At 30.2% G+C, this 21,950-nt stretch overlaps 1 protein-coding gene across 1 annotated transcript in view; it reads right to left on the bottom strand.

Moving 5' to 3' along the window:
• Window positions 1-15,926, bottom strand: part of LOC121129128 (uncharacterized) — a 172,954-nt gene extending 157,028 nt beyond the window's left edge. Inside the window, exon 1 of the mRNA XM_071893486.1 lies at window positions 15,610-15,926. The gene's annotated coding sequence lies outside the window, so the exon portion shown is untranslated. The remainder of the gene's footprint in view (window positions 1-15,609) is intronic.
• Between the last annotated feature and the right edge of the window lie 6,024 nt (window positions 15,927-21,950).

Here is a 21,950-nt window from a genome sequence, read left to right as displayed (position 1 = left end):
ATCCCACAAATAATTGAAGGAATTTCAATTTTCTTTGTTGATATCTATGTATCTATATACTCGTATATATTTTTTCATTATTTTTGTCAGTAGTACATTGACATCATTTCCCTTATAAGGAAATATCATACATACATAATCCGGAATGGAGATCATTGTACATATTGACAATATACATTGTATAGTATCTAGGTACACAATATATTCAAGGACACTTTGAAAACAGCTCTCCGTTGTTACTTTTAATATCTCAGAACCATACTTTGATTATAATTCATAAGAAGAAAATGATAGGAATAGGTTTTCAAAGATGTTAATGTTAAGCAATCATACTTTAAAGGAGAAGCCATCGGGATTTCGGAAAAGAGATTTCAATGCAAAAAAGGATGATGAAAAATAATTAATTTAACGTACACTAGAATCAGTGGTCAAAGTAATCAGGAATGGGCCGACAAGCCCTTCCGTTAAGAACACGATTAGAGTACAATTAACTCTTCACAAAAACAATGCACACTGTAATAATTTTGAACCTTTTAAAGTGATTTTCTTCATTTATCGGACGTGTACACGTCATGTCCTGTGATTTAAAATATTTCTTGTTTGTAGAGGATGAAGATAAATGTATCATACCCCACATTACTATGTTTTTTTGCTGTCAGCTGTCGATTTATCTACTTATTTTCCCCTTATCAGTATTTTGAACGTTGATTGACTGAATTTGAAATAGCTCTTGTTAGGGGTGTGAGTAATTCCTTTTTCGGTTGTGTATGTGTCAAATACAGTTCCAGCACTCATTTCAAACCACTTTGACCAGTGAATAGCATATTCGGACGCAAAAAAGTGAAAAAAACTTTGCCTTTGAGATTAAATAAAATTTCCGAACCGACTCACGTGACTTTTGTAAGCAAAATATGGTTCGTCCTTCGGTCACTTGCCGCTAGTTGACGTTGTTGTCTGGCAAAATTCAAATCACTGTAAGGGACTACCGAAATAAAAATATTTACATTTTCGAGTTTTTTTGTTGTTTTTTGTATTGATAAAAGTCTATAAATTGTAGTCTCAAACTTAAGCATCATCAAATTATCCCTCGTTAAGTCCAAAGACCAGTAAAAATCCCCTCATCAACTATTCTCCATTAGTGTCTAATTATCGCCCTTCTATTTCGGAAACTTTTGAAATGAATTAATATTATCCTCTTCTTGCTCCTCACACAGCCTATTTTCACTCATGTATTTATACATAACGAATTTTTAATGAGCCCATAGATTATCCACCATTTGTAATAGGATATCAGAGGGCTTTGAATGTTTTGTTTTGTTTTTAAATCTCCTTTACACTTTTATTAATTATCCATCTCTTTCTTAATTTCTCGCTAAGCATCAAACCAGATTAGTTAGGTGAAATTATTTGGTTCTCGATTCTCTCCTTAGATATACTTTTTATCATATGGATAAATACATTCACAAGTCTTTGGGCAAATCAACGACGTCTTTTTTATCAAATGCGTATACACACATCAAAATGAGACCATCATTTTCAAACTCTTCCAATTTTATATTACCCCCCACATTCCATCCTCTTTGGGTTAGCTCGCTCTGATCGTGTTCACCAAAGATTTTGAATACTTTCGGCTTTTGAAAAAAAGGTTATGTTCCTTTCATGCACAATAAAACGTTTACAAGTAATTTCGAACATACAGTAACTCGGTCAGACCATATTCTGAATAATGTTCATCTTGTTCAAATGATTGATTATTTAACTCTATGCCTTTTTCTGAAGAAAATTATATACAAAAGGCAACTTCAGGATAAATAAATGATGGATAAGAACAAATTATTCCATTTTTAGGTTATTTTTTATTTGTAAAATGGATTCAAAACTCGATTACATCACTTATTGATGCTCTGAATTAAACGAATTATCGTCAGTTTCCGGAATTCTACTGTCGCTACAAATATCAGTAATTAAAATCTGTTGAAATGTTGTTTTAAATATATAAATACCTAGGGGTCATTGGATTTCATGTTTAAGGTGGGGTAAAAAAATGTAATAAGTGCCAAACCAGGAAATCTAAGTTTAACAGCAACTCTAAGCTTATATTAATAATCATAATTATTTGATTGTCCAAGGATTCCATCTCGTTAAGGGATAACGAGAATTGTTCATACCCAACTAGTTAATAAGAGCTCTTTGATACCTATTTATATTGTGGGTATGTGATTAGTATTATTACACAGAAAAAATAGATAATTTGATCTTGATATCAGATAAGATAATAATTTGAAATATTCTTTCGAGTATTTATTAAATAAATATCGTTGATAAAATGAAAAGGGAAAAAATTGGATTTTTTTTTATTTTTCAAAATGATTATGTCAAGGTGAAAAAAAAAACTAAATGTAAAATACTTTTACTACTCAGAAAATCTATCTAACACTTGCATGCTAAGTGACCCGTCGCACAAAAGAAAGCTGGGTTGATTAGTGAGTCTGTTTTACAATTCTATTCTAAATCTAATTATCTTACATTTCTATTTTTGGAATTATTTTGATAAATCATGCAAAGGCGCCGACAAATTACACTAAAATATCGAAACAATTATTGATAGATTATAGAAAAATGCTATAATATATTCTATTTGAATAATCACATCGAAGCTAAATCAACTCTCATATACGAATTGAATAAAAGCTTCAAACTATTGTTAATATGTCTATGTATATCAATTCCTCCCAGAAGTCCTGATATAAATCCCATAACTGTTTATATTTATCAAATTAACCAATAAATAAGGAAATTCGGCATTTCTCATTTTTTATTCAAGATTGTTTTTGTCTTGACACACAATATATGTATATATAAATGTAATACAATGCATTAATGACAAAGTAATCTCTATATTAGATATAAAAAGAACTAGTAATTGAAAACATAATCGCAGAATGACGTTTCAAAAACATTCCCAGTAAGTTCCCGACTCTGCCTGGAAAATGCAATCCAAGTATTAGAATTTTTATAGCTTTTTTTTACATACAATATTTTATAGTATTTGCAAAATAAATAACAAAATTGAAAACAATATTATTATTAAGTCATTTATACGCATTACAGTACATTTCATAACGTCTTCTAACAAAGGTATCAAATAGGTGAGTAATTAAATGTCAAAAGCATTATAATATATTGCCGCCAAAGGCTTTATCCAAAAAAATAAATGACGTCACTCGTACTAACTGACATTTTATGTATTATGAGTTGAATTAATGCTTTAAATAATTCTTTTAGACTCATTTACAGAGAAGTGGGAGTATGTATAAGGATATGAGTTGTTATAACTTATGATGACGGATTTATGTTTATATTTGCATGTTGGGGTTTTTTTTTGCAGTCTCTTCTATATTCTTGGTCCGCCCTCTTCTTCTTTTAGATAAGGATTTACTTTGGAGTTTCCCCGACAACAGAAAAAAAGCTATTTTGAAAAATCGGGGTTCATTGCAAAAATACGAAAAAAGATTTATTTATTTTGAAAGAGAAATACGTCAATAATGGGGCCAAAAGTGCAAATCCTTCTCAATGCAAAAATAAAGACCCACACCATAAAAGTAATTTATGAAATGCACCTGTTGACTTTAAAATATTTCTTTGGGTACGAGAAAACTATAAATTACATATATAATGATGACATCATCCGTGCCGTGGGAAGGCGAGGTCCACGAATGGAATTTTTCTGTTTTTGGACAGAAGTTTTTGTTTTTTATAAATCCCAAATTTGACAAATAACTTTTTTTTTTTAAAGAGACAAAAATCTTTTTTTAGAGTTAATAAAATTAGAGTAAATTTTGTCATTTAATTTTTTTTATACAAAACGATAATTTATTTGACTTTAAAAATTTAACAAATTTTAATTTAAATTTTAATTTAATTTCGTATTTTGAGAAAATAATTAAGATACGACTTGGACTGGCAGTATAAGGACTTTTTCCCAACTCTGGTAATTTGTGAGACCTCAGTAACCCCAGCATACAAATGATTATAATCATAGCCAACTACATTTGTTCAAAAACTGTTAGCATGGATTAGAGTTTTGAGAAAGATCTCATTAGAGCCAAACATTTCTTTATTTGTATTTATCAGTTCAACAAGGATCGGGGTAGTAGAGCCGTTACCTATAATAATTTTAGAAATACATTTATATGTACCTACTATTTTGATTACCTCTTCCGGTTTCTTGAGAATATGTATGTTTTTATGTAAACACGAGGAATCGAGGCCCATCTTTAAAAACACATATATTTTTATACATATGCTTCAATAATCTAAAATATTTTCTACTAAAACGTGAGTTTTCACTTATTTCGTTTTTTAGAGCAGTTACACGAACTTTGTAGTTCTACAGAGTTGTAGACATTACACATAACTATAAGAATTTATGTATATCGTATAATTTGTACATATGTTACAATACCATGGATAAAATGGGTGCGTATTTTTGAAGAGTGTCCTTGAAATACAAATATACTTACATATATTGTATATAATTGAATCACGCCTCTTGTTTTCTTTGGAAAAACTTATGACCTTTAGAACAAGGGATGTGAATGACAGCTTCATTTTTTCACTTTTTTTAAAAATAAAGATTTGTAGCTCTGGTATATGTACGTTATGGTGCTTCAAGACGGATGGACAAAGTTATCAAAGACTAAGGAAATTTTATTTTCATTGAATAACATTTTCAATTGGTCCAAAAGATAACTCAAAACACATTTAAGCTTAAATGGAACATATTTAGTAGTGTTGAGACTCGGTCTAGTACCAATTTTTTTTTATTTTTTTTTTGGTTTGGTCTTAAGTAATTTTTTCTAGACCGATTTTTTTTTCGGTCTCAATTTATGGGCCGATTATTTTCGGTCTCCTCATATATTATGAGAGACTAATTTTTGTTTTTGTTTTTCAAGATTAACTGTCATTTATTTAATTTAAAAATAAACTATTTGTTCTACTACAAATACTTTATACATGCTGGAGACAGCGGGATCAAAATTAATACGAGACACCCCTGTTTAAACTTCTTATAACGTCGTTGTTCTTGAAAAAACATATGATGTCATGTTATAAACAATTTATCTGTAAAATCGGTCTAGACCGATTTTTTTTGGGCCCGAACAAGACCGAATTTTTATATAAGACCGGTCCAGAATCGAGTTTTTTTTTTGTTGGACCGAATTAGTTCGGTCCATCAAAAAATATAACGGTCTCAGACCGGTTTAGGATTTCCATATCGAAACCCAACACTGATATTGAGGAATTCCAAAAAACTATATACAGTGTTTTTTATGTTTTTTTGCGACTTTCCTGAAGTGTTTGGTGTCAGTTAAACAAAAAAATGGCATCGATCAATGAAATATTTATTCTACTATCGTGGAAAAGGCAGACTGTCCTTGTTGCAATCCGCGCCGGATGAGACAATGTTGAGATTGTAAACTTCTTAAAAATAGACAACAAATGTAGGGATCAATGCTTAGAATATACTGAAGGTGCAAGAATTATCATCTAAATAGATAAATATATTTTTATGCAAATGGATCTATATACATAAAATGAGAGAATTTCTAAAGAATATCAAAAAAGAACAATCTTTTACAATACATATTTTAACTCTGCCTATTCAAGTAAGATGGAACAACAAAGTTCAAGCATGACTAATTCCTAGTCAATTACAACATTAGTAAACATCAACATACTTTTGAGTATCAAAAGAGGAACTTGGTGTGTGTGTGTGTATAACTTATAGGTAGATGTGGGGATACCTACTAATGAGTCTTTAAAAATCTAAGCAAATATTATGTAATTAGTAATTATGCAATGGAAACGAAGGGTCTAGAGCAGGATTCGTAAATATCTCACAATCGTAAACGTACTCTTTAAATCAACTATTATTAAATATATTCTTTTATCATCTGTTGATGGTTATACTCCTCTCTACGAATGGGTCGTAGTAATACCCGTACTTTGAAGAAACATGTTAGAAAAAAGTAATCGGATCTTTATTTATTACCAAATATCTACTTTTACCCGAGTATTTATCATATATATCTTGTACCTTTTTGCAATAGTACTTATCTTAATAAGTATGAGCGAATGTAATTAAATCAAGACCCATGCTAACATCAGCAGCCTGTCATATGATTTTGGGGGAGAAAATGTGTTTTCCAATAAAGAGGAGAACCTTCAACATTTATGATGGTATAATTTTACAAAATATTGTAAATATATAATTTTGGAGATAATATAGAAACATTTGCAAACTACCCATTCATTTCGGGTATTTTTTCAATTTTATTTTGCAAGAAAGTTTGATAAATACTGTGAAGATTGCTATTTGTCTTATAATTTAACTTGAGCCGATTACAGGACACAAACAACTGTTTGATAGTAAACCGCATTGAAAGTTTCTTTCTTTTTCTGTTGGAAGTTAAAACTGCCCCAGTTGAATATATACACTAAAGATATTTTACAAATTCAAAAAGGTATTGATATTTAAACAAATAAAACTCTCAAGTAATACTAGAGTGGAGAACATACAGGTATCAGAAGCAATGATAAAATCAAAAGTTGGATCCATTTGTGGCCCGTCAACACAAACGCAAATTAGAGTGATTTTTTCTCAAAATTGAGCCTGAACCAACCACATATTTTGTATTCTTTGACGTATCATCAATTAAAATAAACATATAATTCGGATTAATCTGTTGGAGGCCTCGCAAAATTGCACTTATAGTACCAAATATCAAATGATGAACTTATTTTTTTTTTTTTAATAATCTTATGTATCTCAAGTCATCACAGAAATTTGAGTACAAAGCCTTTAATTGAAGGAAATTTTGGGCTGTATTTACAAAATTATGAATTTACAAAATAAATTGGGTATTTCTCCTAATCTTAATTTTTTTTCAATATTATTTTTTTGTAACTCCCTATAGATCTCAAATAAAACCGAGTGATGTAAGACTTCTACTGTATTTGTTTATAATAGGTAATCATTCTACTAGAGTTTCCAAAATTTTCCCACTAGATGTCTATCTTCTTATATATGCCAGTCACCAAACCTTGGGTGACTATTTTCAAGTATCCAGTAATAGTGACCTTTTTTACACTCTTCCTCAATAAATATGCATTACATATATTATACACAAAACCTAACCACAATCTACTTTAGTACAAGGATTTGGTATTACTTTATTTGGAAATATGTACCAACAATATGTTGATAATTTATTTATGCATATTGTACCCTTGAACTCTACACAGAAGAGCAACAACCAAAAAAAAACCTCTATATATTTCTACAATTGTTCTCCTTAAAATTATTACATATATAGTATATGTTATGTACGAGTATTTACTTATATGTCTAAAGAATAAGAAGTAAAGAGAAGAAAAAAAACCATTATTTTTTGACACTTTTGTATTTGAATATTTTTTTTTTCTTCACCTTTTTCTTCCATATTTTTATTATTATTTGCTACAATTATAAAGCACGTCTTCAATGCCAAGGATACAGATTAGGTACATATGAGTCACAAACACCCCACTAATAATAGTAATAATAATATAATTGTTCAATAAGTTGAAAGAACAGTATGTGTTGTACTTAATATATATATATATATCATATTTATAATGTAAATAATTTTCCTATATATAAAATAATATATGACTTAAATCAAAAAGAAATTTGTCAATGACTAGACATTTTTCCGATTTATTTATATATTTAAAAATTGTTTTCTCACAGTTTGTTTTCCTTACTATATATATATATATAATAATAGTGTTGGGTTTTGGCCTGAAAATCCTAAACCGGTCAGAGACCTTTATAATTTTTGTAAGACCATGAAATCGATATAGCTCATGAACAACGCGCTCGGGAGAAATTATTTTCTTGAACTCAATGTGCATAGGTTTGCCCCGCTGTGAAAAGAGAAAGAAATATACTTTATGTATGTATATGGACTTCACACTAGATTCCTAGATTAGATGGAGTAAATGTAAAGGACCCTGGGGATGAGCAGTCAAGGGAAAAATAAACAATTCAATCTAAAAACAAGGAAAACTACGTTAGGAACATTTCCTACGTAGGCTTCCTTGCTCTTCTCTTTTCACGAGGGGAGAGACTCACTCCTTCAACTCCCCCGCCCCCCCCCACACACACAAACTGGCTGCGTGCCTAGCTGGAGGAACATGCAGCAGCTACTAAACCCTACATTCTTTGCCTCGAGTGTCCACTCTTTGCCTAGAGTATTTAAGTAAATGTAATACGAAAGTAATATTTAATCTGTGCAAATCCATCTAACCAATTTGAGGAAAACTAAAAAAAAAAGACCGTGCGTAGTTATTTATATTACGTTTGGTAGCCTTTTTTTAAAGAAAAAAAAACAACAGAAAAAGGGACCAAAATCAGTTGCTAAGTAGACAAATATTTCCCAGCTATTGAAATATTGTTCAATACTTGCTCAGAATAGTTCACTAATTCGAATTCAACCCTTTAAAGTTCAAAATACTTGATTAGGGAGAACGATCAAGAAACATCGACGGTGGTAAATTTTTAGGTTAGTGAGGTAACACTGTGGCCTGAATAGTTTGGTGCAAGTTGGATCTGAACCATTAAACAAAAAAAAATGGTTTTGTTCGATCCCACACAAAAAATGTAGAAAAGAAATAAAATTCTTATTATGACTTTTTTTAGAAAAGGAAATTCCGGTTCAGCCCAGATAAGTCAAGGAAATATCATTTAAAACCAAACGGGGGGTGGGAGGAATTCGGTCTCGGGCCAAGTATCAACACTAATAAATAATTTGAGGATCATTTTCAATAGTATGTTAATCATATATAAAGGGGCTTGACTGACTCCTGGTTGTTTATGCTTTGTTTTTTGTGCCTCTCCGCCTCCAATTGACAAACTTTTTTCCACGATTTAAAGTGAAAGTCAAAAATAACAAGAACTGAGGATTATTTTTTTAATAAATAAAAAAAGGGTCTGCTGTTTTGACTAGTGTACAATGTACATTTGATGTTGTTGCACTGTGGTTATATTTTGAGGTAGAAAAATCTTCTTTTTTTTTTAGTCTCTCTTCTTCTTGTGGATAATTATGAAAATGCAATTGGCAAACGCGATTTTTGTTTTTCTTCTTCTTAAAATATTTTTATTTATTTTTTTGTGCAAGAGAAATTTCTCTTGCAAAACGAGATACATATGTATGTCGAATAATCGTAGCAAATTTGGGCATACCCGTGTCTATTGGTGTATCATCGATAGTAGCAGTTTGTTTGGGTAAGGTAATTGATGTTGCTATTTGTGTTTACATATTTTATTATTACCTGGACTACGTGAGATAATTAAAACTGCCCAAAAAGGAGGAAAATGAGGGGAAGGGGAGGCAGTAATGATGTTTTTTGTTTTGTTTTGTTTTTGTGCCTGAAATTGATGGCTCACTTTTGTCAGTCAATTTCGTTGGCCTCGGAGCATAAAGAAATAAAAAAGACCAGATATACATTACATAGTAACAAGTAATATGACAAAGTTACTTTATCAAATGAGTAATAGGTAATATGTTACTTATTATTATATCAAGCTAAGCTATCCAACACTCTAAGAAAAAAAGATGGATGTGGGAAAGATTGAAACATTGACTTCACCTCACAAATGGTTTATGTTTGAGAGATATAATATTTAGACATTTGAATTTGAAGATAAAACACTCTCATAAAGAGTCTGGAAAATTAATTGGTTTCTTTGGATGTACATTATTGAATCTGTCAATGGCACTAATAAAAAACTGTACTAAATATAAAAGAATCCGGACTAAACAGTGTATTACAATTATTTCTATTCACCCTTTTCCTCAGCTAAATATATGGTGCAGACACAAGATTTAGGATTTTTGGTGAATGATCACAAAAATATAAATGTATACATGAAGCCAAATATGTCATAGACATATTTAGATGTTAGACCCAAGAATGATAACATTTGTTTAGAGACTTCGTGTCATTTATGAGACAGTTCATTCTCCTTTTAAAATATAAGCCATGAATTGGTCATTCTTTTAATGTACCTTATAGCGCAATTTGTGATCCTTTCAAAAGGCTCATAATAAAAATTTGTCGCTATAAACTCGTCGAAGAAAACAAATATAATACAAGCTTAATTTTAGTTTCCTTTTGTGCTTAGGAGATTATAAATTATCCCCACTAAAAACCCTTTTTACCTCTTTAGAATTCCATTATCATCGTGTGAAAACCTGTTCTAAAAGGGATTGTCGAATGTCTACCCTATACAATCATCATTCGATTTGCATATCATATTGTTGTCAAACTGTTATTATTATATTTTTTTATTTATATAAATAAAATAAAAAATGTTGTGAATCGAGTAGGTGGCAATGAGTGAAATCGTTTCTTTGTTTCTATCTCTTCTCATTATTATATCATATGGTCTCAATACTGTACAATATATACATATATATATTTGGCTGTGGGGTAGTATCTGCCATTTTTCGTACCAGTTTTCTACTATATCCATAAGTAGAACATAGTATGAGCTATTGCACAACTCATTTTCTGAGTATGTATGAAAAGTAAAATCAATAATACCTTCTTCTAAACATATGTACATATATCTACAATACATCATATAGAAATAATTTTACTTAAAAACCATATTTTACGAAAAAGTAATTAGTTTATATATTGAATGTATTTGAAAATTATGTATTTTGCTAATATATAATAAGTTCTTTCTTCTTGGCACCGACATGGATTGCCAAAAAAAAGGAGATTTCCTCACTCAACCTTGAGATCCCCGTCATTATAAATGAATGGTGGAGAAACATCAATATTTTGTCCCTTGGTAAAAAGTGAGTTTTGAGAGATAATTGGGGGAAAACAATGACAAATTTAATGGGTAATTATTACCCATTAAATAAACTACATAACTCATGGAATTTAACTTCTTTTTTTTATATTTAAATACAAAGTATTTATTATTTTTATTTCTGTAGTTGAAGTTATTAATTAGATAGACTATTGTTATTTTTTTTAAAGCCATTGCTTGCTTGCTAACTTTTGCTATCAACATCATCATAATAATGCCTAAGGTATTTACTTCTATACTGTATACGTATAATATAGTTACATACTTTTGCATTATTTGAGAGTTTTCTATGTATATAGTTATGTAGTTTGTTGAAGAATGAAGAAATATGGCAACTCTTGCAATTTAAATGTTAGAAACAACGTAAATTTTTTATACATAGAGTCATGGAACTCTATTTAGCTATCTGGAATAAAGATGGCATTTTTCCATTCCCCGTATGATTCAATTTTTCTTTTATGTTTTACAATCTACAGGGTGCGCAATTTTCTCTTCAACCAGTTATCAAATTATTAAAAAAAAACCTGATTCTGAAAGCCTAATGATTCTGATTTATTTTATTCAATAAAACCACCTCCGCCCTCAATTGCAGTCTCTATATGAGGCTGAAAGTGCAAGCAAGTCCTCCCAACATGGTCCCTTGGGAAATCCTCGAATTCCTTATTGATCCCACTAATAATTTCGTCTTTGGTGTTGCAGGGGATTCGGTTGGTTTGTCATTCAATCACGTCCCACAAACAAAAATCCATCAAATTCAGATACAGCCAGTTTGAAGGCCAAAAGTTCGGCGAGATGAAGTCCTCAAAATTGTGTTGGAGCCATTTGATACTTTTTATTCTATGTGAGCAAGCGAGTCGAGTCCTTCTACTATATGTAAGTCCTCTCATTTGCAACTATGTCGATTTAGGGATTCATCTTGGTTCGATCAATTGTTATGTTGTTGCTCCCGGCGTGGATTCTAAGGAGGGCTCCGTGCCTTTTCCAAATATTTGGAACAATGAATTCGTCAATTGATTGCATTTTTTTAAACTGCTACCAGTTTGGATAAGCTATCTAACAAAAAAAAATCTGCGTAAGTGCCCCTTTTTCTCAAGAGAGCGCACCAAAGTGGTGGTATATAGCTTGCGCATCCTGTACATTAATAAAGTAAAGTTTATCTGTTTGTATGTACATATGTGTATGACTGTACTACGTACAGTCATTTTTGAGTGCATCTTGAGACTGCGTAGGTAATTGATCTAAGAAACAACAGTGCGATCGAATGTGCACTGTTAGAGTGAACACCTAATTATTAAGTAACTAAAGATGAGTGTACTCATAAAAAACGCCTAATAACACTGATGATTTGTCGAATTAATCTTCTATATTAATACAGCAATGTATGACTTTCTTCGAAGCCTAATTACTTTAGACAATCCCGGGTAATACCGCTAGTAACAAATAGTAGTCAAATAAGGGATTAATATATTGTTTTTAACATTTTTTAAATGTTAATATACAAATTGTAGCAAAGATTCGTCTTCCTCACATTTGTTATTCTTACAACTTATGTCTTAAAAACTATTTTTTACTCAAAGCATAATTTTCAAAATTTTAAACAAAAAACTCCTCAGCTAACATGGATATCGTTGAATGTAATTATATCTGAAGGAGTATTACCGAAAAATGTATTTGAATTCAAATTATGCACTAAAAAATGAACATTCTGTAAAAAAGTAGTACCGGGAATTGTTAATTTAAATTGCAATGAAGGGATTGAAAAACATTTTTTTTTCTAGGTTGGCAGCACTGTCTTTCATTATTATGCCAAGTTTGAGCACGATCTGTATACCGATTTACTTGCAACAGCTGAATAAGTCAGTCTACCTCAGTGTTGCACGATTTTTACAATGAACGAAATTATTGAAGAAAGAGTTTGTCGTAAATTTTGAGTTTCGTACGTAAATTCATGCGCTGACGCGTTGAAAATGTTGGAAAAAGCTTTTAGTGAATCAGTTTTATCAAAAACACGTACATATGAGTAGTACAAAACGGTCAAGGAAGGCCGTGAGATCGTCGAAGACATGCCATTGTTTTCTTTGATATTTGCAGTCTGGTGCATCATTAATTCGTTCCAAAGGGGCAAACGGTCAACAAGGATAACTATTTGGGCGTACTAAGGCGTTTGTGTGAGAAAGTCCAAAGAACTTATAAGACCGGTTCTAAGACTGGATTGGACCGAATAAATAGGAACTGAATCAACACTAGGCACAATTACATTGATAACTCGAGTCAACAAGTTAAAAATAATTAACTTGTAATATATTTCATTCCAACTATATTATAATGATGTTTTTGAATATTTGTTATTGTAATTTTTTGTCTATATTTACACTTTTTATAAGTTGAACAGTAGCCTCAATTCAGCCGAAGCTAAGGTATGGTAAATTCTGAGGACTTAGCTAAAATATAAAAATATATTTTCGTCTTAAATCAATTTATTCAAAAAAATAATAGAGACCAGCGTATGACGTCTTCACTTTTGAGTTCGAAAAAAGTTCTTCAATCTGCATGAAATTAAACTATTTCATCTATAATGTATAGTTAACTTCAGAAAGACGGTTACATCTAAAGTGAGACAATTCAATCAAGAAAAAAAACGGAGTGTAAAGGTGAAAAAAACTCATTTTCGTTATTTTTTTCTGCAGATATTTAATAAAATCATTGTTTTTTCATCTGTTTTAAAGTAAAATGATCTCATTTCAAACGAAAGTAATATATGTTTCATGCTCAAAAGAAACCTTTTTATTAAAAGGGTAAATTAAGGAGCAATTTTTACTAACTCAAAAATTGGCTCAAACCTTTTATAAGCGTAAAAACACTTAATTCATTAAGATTGGAAATGCTTGGAAACCAAATTTGATACAAAAATACTAATTTCCGATTCGTAATTCACTTGGGGATAAAGGCCTCATTATTCATTCTTGTAGAGTAATGAAAATCTTTCAAGATATGGGAAAAGTTAATTGATTTTATTTTTTTTAAAAGAAAAAAAACTTTCATTAATGAAATTTTAAAACCATTATTTCATATTTTTTGACAGGAAAATTTACAAGTAACAAATTTATGTGAGTATTTTCTCTCTTTTGACATATTCCTTATTTATTTTTTTCTTTATATTTTACGATCTTGTAACGAGGAATTTGAGAGTCCGCAAACGACTTACTTAAACGAATACACTGTAAGTATATATATATTAATTTTTCAAAAAAGAAAATAAGTAATTTTTACTTTTCTTTACCTGGGAAAGAGAGGAAAAATACTTAATCGTGGGATTTTTTTTATTTTGATAAATAGCAAATTAATTATGGATTTATTGACAAATTATAAGGAATTAATTCTTTTCTTGGATGAAGGATAAAAAGACTCAAAAGAAAAAAAAAGTATTAAATATTTTACAATAATATATACTACTATGAATAAGTTATAAGGATATAAAGAAAAGTAATATTTTCCCATATTTTCAGCCTTAAAAAGAAATATCTGGAGCTCTATTCAGAAACTGTAAATAAACATTTTTTTAAACCGGAGTTTTATTAATCAAATATTTAATTTTCTAATAGTATTAGTTAGTGATGAAAAATGAACCTAAAAGATATAAGTCCAAAAAAAAAAAATTAACTTAAATATCTCAGAAACCTGAAGTATAAGCAAAAAAAATGAAATCATTTGTTTTTTTGATTTTTAGCTCAAAGATAAATTTAAAAGCCTCAATCAAAGTCAAAAATGTCAAACCCCGGTTTCCCTACAGTTATCAAAGTACCATTATATAATTACAGGAAGCTCCACTACTTTAGGGAAGATTTTAATTTGTATTTAGGTATATTACAAAAAAAATTAACTTCAGACTAGAAAAAAAGGTATAGTGGATTTATTAGAGTGACCAGCTCCTAATTCGTAAGCTAGGAGAAGCTGAATTGCTCTTGCATTATCCTCAGGACTGTTCTAATAAAAAAGCTAATCTGGGCTGAAGGGCAGGGGTCTACCAAGTTTAAGGACCCACTAGTGAGCTAAAAATGTGTATTTTTGCAATGTATAACCTGTTAGAGCCATCAAATCTTCTCAGCCTTGTGGCCTATCATTAGTCTAAGGCGGTTCTGATTATAATTGTCTGATAAGAGATAAACTGGCCTTTATCAACGATTGACTAAGTAATTTTGCTACGAATCAATCATAATTATCCAATTAGAAAACGGACATTTGTAATCAAAAAGTTTTGCAAATCAGAGATACAATATTAAACTTCATATTTATATCATAGAGTCTCTTATAACACCGGTTTCTCCCGATTTTATTTTGAAACAGGCCTTTCCTCTTCCAATGATATGTTGGTACATATCAAGTGAGTTTTTGTTGATATATTATGAAATTCTTAAAAATGAAGACATAGTAGTAATATAAAATAATAACCAGGAAAAAAATAAACGCAAAATCCTTTAACACTGAAATGACCTCTTTAGCCAACTACTTATAAAAAAACAAATGATTTCGAAATTACGTTATTTATTTAATAGATGAAATATTTCGAAATTAGAAATCTTGATCTCATTTGACGATTTTTTGTCTTTTATCATTATTATGATATTATAATTTCTGTTATTTTTTATGTCATCATTATCTTATCATTTTGTTCTTACCTTGAAAATTGACGTGATTCCTCTCATTCGTTGTAGATCTTCTCATTTTTCGAGGATTGAACGTTAAATATGCATTAGGAAACATTTTATGAAGAGTGGTGTAAATATTTTTTTATTAATTAATATCTTTTTAAGGATTTTAGTTGTTTTTTTTTAGTTTTTTTTTTTTTTTTTTTTGATAATTAAAATATAATTTTTGCCACTAATTCACATTGTTTATTCATTTGTAAAAAAGAAATAAATAATAACTTTATATTTTACACACGTTTATAGAAACACACGTCCCGTACACACACGATGGTGTTATATATCAAACTGAGTTCGGGCGTTGTGGAATTCATCGTATTGACTTATTTTTCCTTGAGGCGCGTACGCGGGTCCATGATCAAAGACCTTATTTTTGTATTATAATAATAATCTTCATAAATGGTAAGCTAAGATAACCTAAGTAGGCTTGTTTAAAATATACTAGGTTGAGTGAGATGGTAGGCTAGGATTATTCCGTAAATGACTGGTTATAATACCATATATAGCTCGTCAACACAAAAGCAAGCTAGAATATTTTTCACAAAATTGAGTATTGATTTGTATTCAACAACCAATTATCGTAAAGTTGTAACAACCAATTATTCTGATTAACCTTTTTCGGTGCCAGAAATTGCACATACAGTTGTACAAATTTAAAAGAAATATTTATAAATTGGTAGAATTTAACTGGAAGACTAAATTCTGACCAAGTTCAGTTTCATTAACTACATTAAGGTTCTCAAACTATAGCTAATAATTTTGAATATCTCCAATCCTCTCAGATATTTGAAGGAAAAGCCTCTAATTGACTGACATACGTCGATGAACTGTTATTGGTTAAAAAAATTAAATGGACAATTATAATTTATTTGATTTTTGTTGAATGTTGTTTTAGTGTTAACCCATCACATAATATGTATCAGGGGCGGCAGCAAGGCTTAGTTTTTGAAAAAAAATGCATAAATTAAAAATTTTGGAAAAAAATTGATAAATCCATAGATATTAACAAAAAATTTCAAGCATTCATAGTTTTTCACAGAAAATTAAATTTTTGGGTGAAAAAAAATCAATCATCCACAGCTAGTCACAAAAAATTAAATTTTTTGAAAAAAAATCCAAAATTCAATTTCAAATATTAAATTTTGTAGAAAAAAATTCAAAATTCATAGTTATTCACAAAAAAATATTTTTTTTTGGAAAAAAACAAAAATTCCTTAATTGGGGGGGGGGACTACAACCCAGACACCTCTGTGTATGGTTCAGTGTACTCATAATCTTCTACAAACTTTGTAGATAGTTCCTTTTTGCAACTTGACAAGTCTGGATGACCCCAAAATAAGATGATGTATTCCTTTGACTCTACACTTGAGAGGATTTTTTTTTTTTAATATTAAATAACAATTTTGAAATTGTATGAAATATGATCCTAATTGCATTAAAGATCAACGTTCGAGAGTTGTTTCCTCTTTTTAACTTTTATATATAATGTTATGTACATATGCACGTATTCAAGGAAGTATATAGCTTTCCTTGACGTATTCTATAAATGCATCTTAGCTCATATCTAAGAAGTTCAATTCAAGAGTTTTGTTTAGAGACTCAAATTGGATTATGTTATTCATGAATTTGGAGGAAAAATTGGATTATGAACACGGTGCAGAAGAAATTTTGCTTCAAAAACTCAAAACTTTATTAACTAATTTAAAAAAATTGTTGGCAAATCACAGAGGCTGCTTCTTAGTCGATATGACCTCCTTTTGAAGCAATTACAGCCTCCAACGGTGCCTGAAGCTGGTACAGTCTTTGACAATTTTGTCATCAGGGTAGTTGGCCCACACTTTGGAGATGGTAGACTTCAAGTCATCCACATTTCCGTGTGGGACTGCATTTGTTATGCCCTACCAAATGCACCATAAGCCCTTGTGCACTTGATATACAGATGATAATGTTAAAATTTCGCAAGTTTTATAAAAAGGGAGAAATAACAAAACAAAAAAAAAACAGTTTCCTTTTAATTAGGTGTTTATTGAAAAAAAAAAAAAAAATCAGCTGTGGGTCTTTCAGGAGTTCCAAAATACAGTAATAGAAAAACTTCGTCAAAAAATCGTTGCGCACATCAAAGCCGCTGACAATTCCTCGGGGATTGCACATCACTTTCAGATCAGTAGGCCCACTGTATAGAACGCCAAGAAGTTCTTCAATGAAACCGAATCATTTTTCGATCGTCACAGGATGGGAAGACCAAAATCCGTTCGCACAGAGAGCCTCATAAGGATTGTGAAGGCGAAGATAGATACAAACCCTCGTGACAAATTCCATCGCATCATTAAAGAGGATTTGGCCCTCAAGTCTAGGGCTGTCAAAAAAGTGCAGCGTTGAGGTCATGAAGGCCAAGGTGGAGGAGAAATGATTCAACATTCCGGCAGACACACTCAAGGTAGTCTGTCGTACGTTTCAAACCCACCTGGAGCTCTGTATTGCGGCAGATTTCTTATTTTTTGAAAAATAATAGAAATTCCAATATATTTCATCTCCTTTTTAATAAATTTTTTTGTATCATTAATATTAAACCTAGTTTTCTCTTTATTTCTAATAAAGTAAAAAGTGTACAAGGACTTTTGACGCATACAGTAGATGACACCCTATCAAAAGTAATCAGTTGGGGGTGACAGTGGCCACATGTCCTTGGTCTCAAATCAGCAGAGCTTTAATAGCAGAACTCAACTTCCTGAAGCACTGGACGTCCCTTTGTCATTATCGATATTGCGGACGGTCCTTATATTGACCGCGAAGATGGCAGCGATTTCTGATTGTGCTATATATGGGTTAAGCAAGCCGGATACACGGCACCTTTTTACCTTCTAATCAATGATTTGGTGGGCGATTCAAAACAAAAACTGCATTAAAACAATGCTCATTTATGACGTAATTACACGATTAAAAAACGCAACATCTTAATAAAAAAATGCATTAGAATGCAATTAAATCGTAAGGAAAATTTTGCTCCTGCACACTGTACCTATAATTACCTGTATTATAATATATATTAATTTATAACTTTTTTAATTTTGACGAATAAAGGAGTCTTGGGTGGGACTCACCCTGTCGTTTATACAAATTTATAAATCCTTTAGTTAATTTCTTATTTTTTGTCGTCATTAATCAAATTTTGGTGATTATTTATAAATAGTATTGTATTCAAGTAAAAAAATTCAAGTTCGTGTTTTTGAGTTCTACCTCGAGTCAAGTTCTTGTTAGGACAATATGCCAAATTATGTCGCAATGGAGTTTCTCTTTTTTACTACAATATCGAATATTTGGAGTAATGTTTATTATAATTCAAGTAAAGTGGAATTTCCAAAAAAAAAAAAAAATTGGCGAGATCGAGTAACTTACAGAAAATTGTCACCTTTTAAAGTCGAGTTTTTTTCGAGTTTGAATAATATTTTAATCTAATACTAATGTATAGGTATAAATGTATTTCTCTAATTTTATTCATTTGATTTCATACTTGAAGAATGAAACAATATAGATACAAAAATAGGTTGTACATATTTTGATAGAAAAACCAAAATATGTATGACTAAATTTGATCTCCATTTTTAACAATCAAAAACGAATTCTGATTGTAGATTTTTGGCTGCTAAATGAATCATATTTATTATAATGAAGTACAATAAGAAATTTTACCATATAGAATTGTCGAAAAAGCACACTAAGTAGGGTCATATGTAGGAAGTTTTTTAACATCTTTTAAAATTTAATTCATGCAAAATAAATTGGATGACCCTATTTTCCTTTTATTAGATATTCTGAATTTTGACATTATGACAACAACTGTAACCCTTTTGAAAATAAAAGTTTATATTACATCAAATTTCCTGACTGATATCCCATTTTTTCAAGTGGCACGATTGAAAAATTTCTGTCTTAATAGGCCTGACGCTAAGGCTGATTTTCCTAAAAAAATACTTAGGTCATAAATATTGCAATATCTGAATAACTTTTAGCAAGATCCTTCTCAGAATCTCCATAATATTAATAGAATAAATTACGACAGGCGTGTCAAACTCAAAGTCCATTAAGAGTAACATTGAAACGTATAACTAATATATATTATGAATTATTGGCTCAATTTCACGTGTTGGAGGTATTATTTATATTTTTTAACTGAGGTACACACTACCACCGTGCCTATTTGTTGCAAAAGGCTTTGCTTTAGTGAACTCTTCCCCAAAAAAAAAAAGTTAATCATACTTCAAACAGTGGTTCTACATGGGCGTCTGCAGGATTATACTTTGGGGGAGTGGGCTTGGTTTTTAGAATTTAAAAAACAAATCCAAAAATTACATTTTTTTGGAAAAAAATATGAAAAATTAAATTTTTTAGAAAAAAAATCCAAAGTTCTTCACAAAAAATTGAACTTTAAATATAAAATTTTTTGAAAAAAAATTTCAAATATTAAATTTTTTGTAAAAAAATTGGAAAAATATAATTAAATATCATATATTAAATATTCTGAAAAAAAAATTCAAATATTAAGTTTCTATTAAGAATAAAAAATTCGTTAATTTCGGAGTCTAAGCCCCCCTCCAGCCCTCCCCTTGCCCACGCCCCTGTTCTTAAAGTGTGGTATGCGCATTCATGATACGCGGAGGCTTGATTAGGGTGGAGGGGAGTTTATATACTAAAAAATAAATATGTAGTGCCTTTAAAAAAATAAAAAAAGTCACCACTGGACTAGATTAAGGTTCTTGAAACTAGAAACGTGGATGTAATCGCAAATATGTCCTTCAGAAGCAATTGCTTTCAATATTTGTTTATCAATTTTGATAAAGAGTCCTTCTCTTGATACAGATGTGTTCTTAATCCAAGGTATCTCTGTATCATTTGGATAACACGAAAAGAATACTGCAATAAATTCAGATAAATTATGAGTTTTATTTGTAGACAGCATGTCTGGATTTCGATATCATATGATCAACATGTTAGATTTACATGGGCTATCAATTACGAATCAGTAAGGAATCAATCAATTAAAATATTAATATGCCTTGATAGTATATGTAATATATAACATCTATTCAGTGACTCCTTTAAGCAGATAATTAATTTTAAAATCTTTAAGTTTTTTCAGGGTTTAATTAATAAAAATAACTTGCAATTAATTGCTATATTTAAGTGCTACACTTAACGAGTCTCTTCCGAAGTACATTTCTATGAAACTAGCCTTCAGTAATTAGTTTAAAAAGTTTAGACTGTAAATAATAATTATTATTTCTTTAAAGAAAAGTTGAAATGTCATGAGAAATATTCAAAAACCTTGAAACATTGGAATTTCTACAAAGAAACCTTGGCGTACAATGCTTGACAAGAAATGCCTGTCCAGTATACTAAAATGTCATTAAATGTAAACTTGTAATGATAAAATAATGAAAGAACTAACTATAAGCAAAATCCTTAAAAAATCATAATTATTATGTGCTATTTATTTGAATTGGTTATAAAAGGTCATATTTATAGACATGTTATTTACATGTCAATAAATATATGTTTAGTTTAGAATTTATTTGACTGTAATAAAGAAATTAATGTACATACCTTCACCCTCAGGGACAGTTGCCTTGATCAGCTCATCAATATCCTTCAATCAATTATAATTATTTGAGTATATAGTAGGTAGGTTTATACAGAACAAGAACTATGTATGAGAATGTTGGTCCCTCGGGCGTCTTTAAATGGATACACACACCCTTTCCGCCTGAATCTATACTCTTTAGTTATAAAAACATTAAGAGTGATTGACATTCATCTCATTATCCGAAAGGATCAAGTTTTTAAGACTTGAACGATAAATTTCATCAAAAATTAGCTAAAACATGCTTGTGCAAATATTAAAAATGAGATATAATCTGACTCATATAGGTCAATTTTTCGAACTAGTCATTCGGCCTTTACTACATAAAGATGAAAAATCAAGAAATAAAAAAATTAATTAATTCCATAAATTCATTTTGGTTAACCAATCGACTATCTTTCAAATAATATAAATGATTAAAATGAGGATTTTATCTAACCAATTTACATATCACAATGATGTGTCAACACAAAAATTAAGTGAGAGCCAAAAAAAAAAAATAGACAGATATAAATTATGGCTCAAACATGGCCTTTCAAATAGAATAAGGCCGGATCGGAAGCCACTTCTGGTTCAACAATGATCTAGAGCCTGAGTTAATCTTGCCAATAATGACTAGACAAAATGTATTTGAAAACTAATGTCTTTGCCATGACGATTACGAGACGAAGAACAA

This window comes from Lepeophtheirus salmonis, chromosome 14, assembly GCF_016086655.4.
Source record: "Lepeophtheirus salmonis chromosome 14, UVic_Lsal_1.4, whole genome shotgun sequence".
Classification (NCBI taxonomy): Eukaryota; Metazoa; Arthropoda; class Copepoda; order Siphonostomatoida; family Caligidae; genus Lepeophtheirus; species Lepeophtheirus salmonis.
The sequence above is the reverse complement of the archived record's forward strand: the minus strand, read 5'-3'. Positions and strand labels throughout refer to the sequence as shown.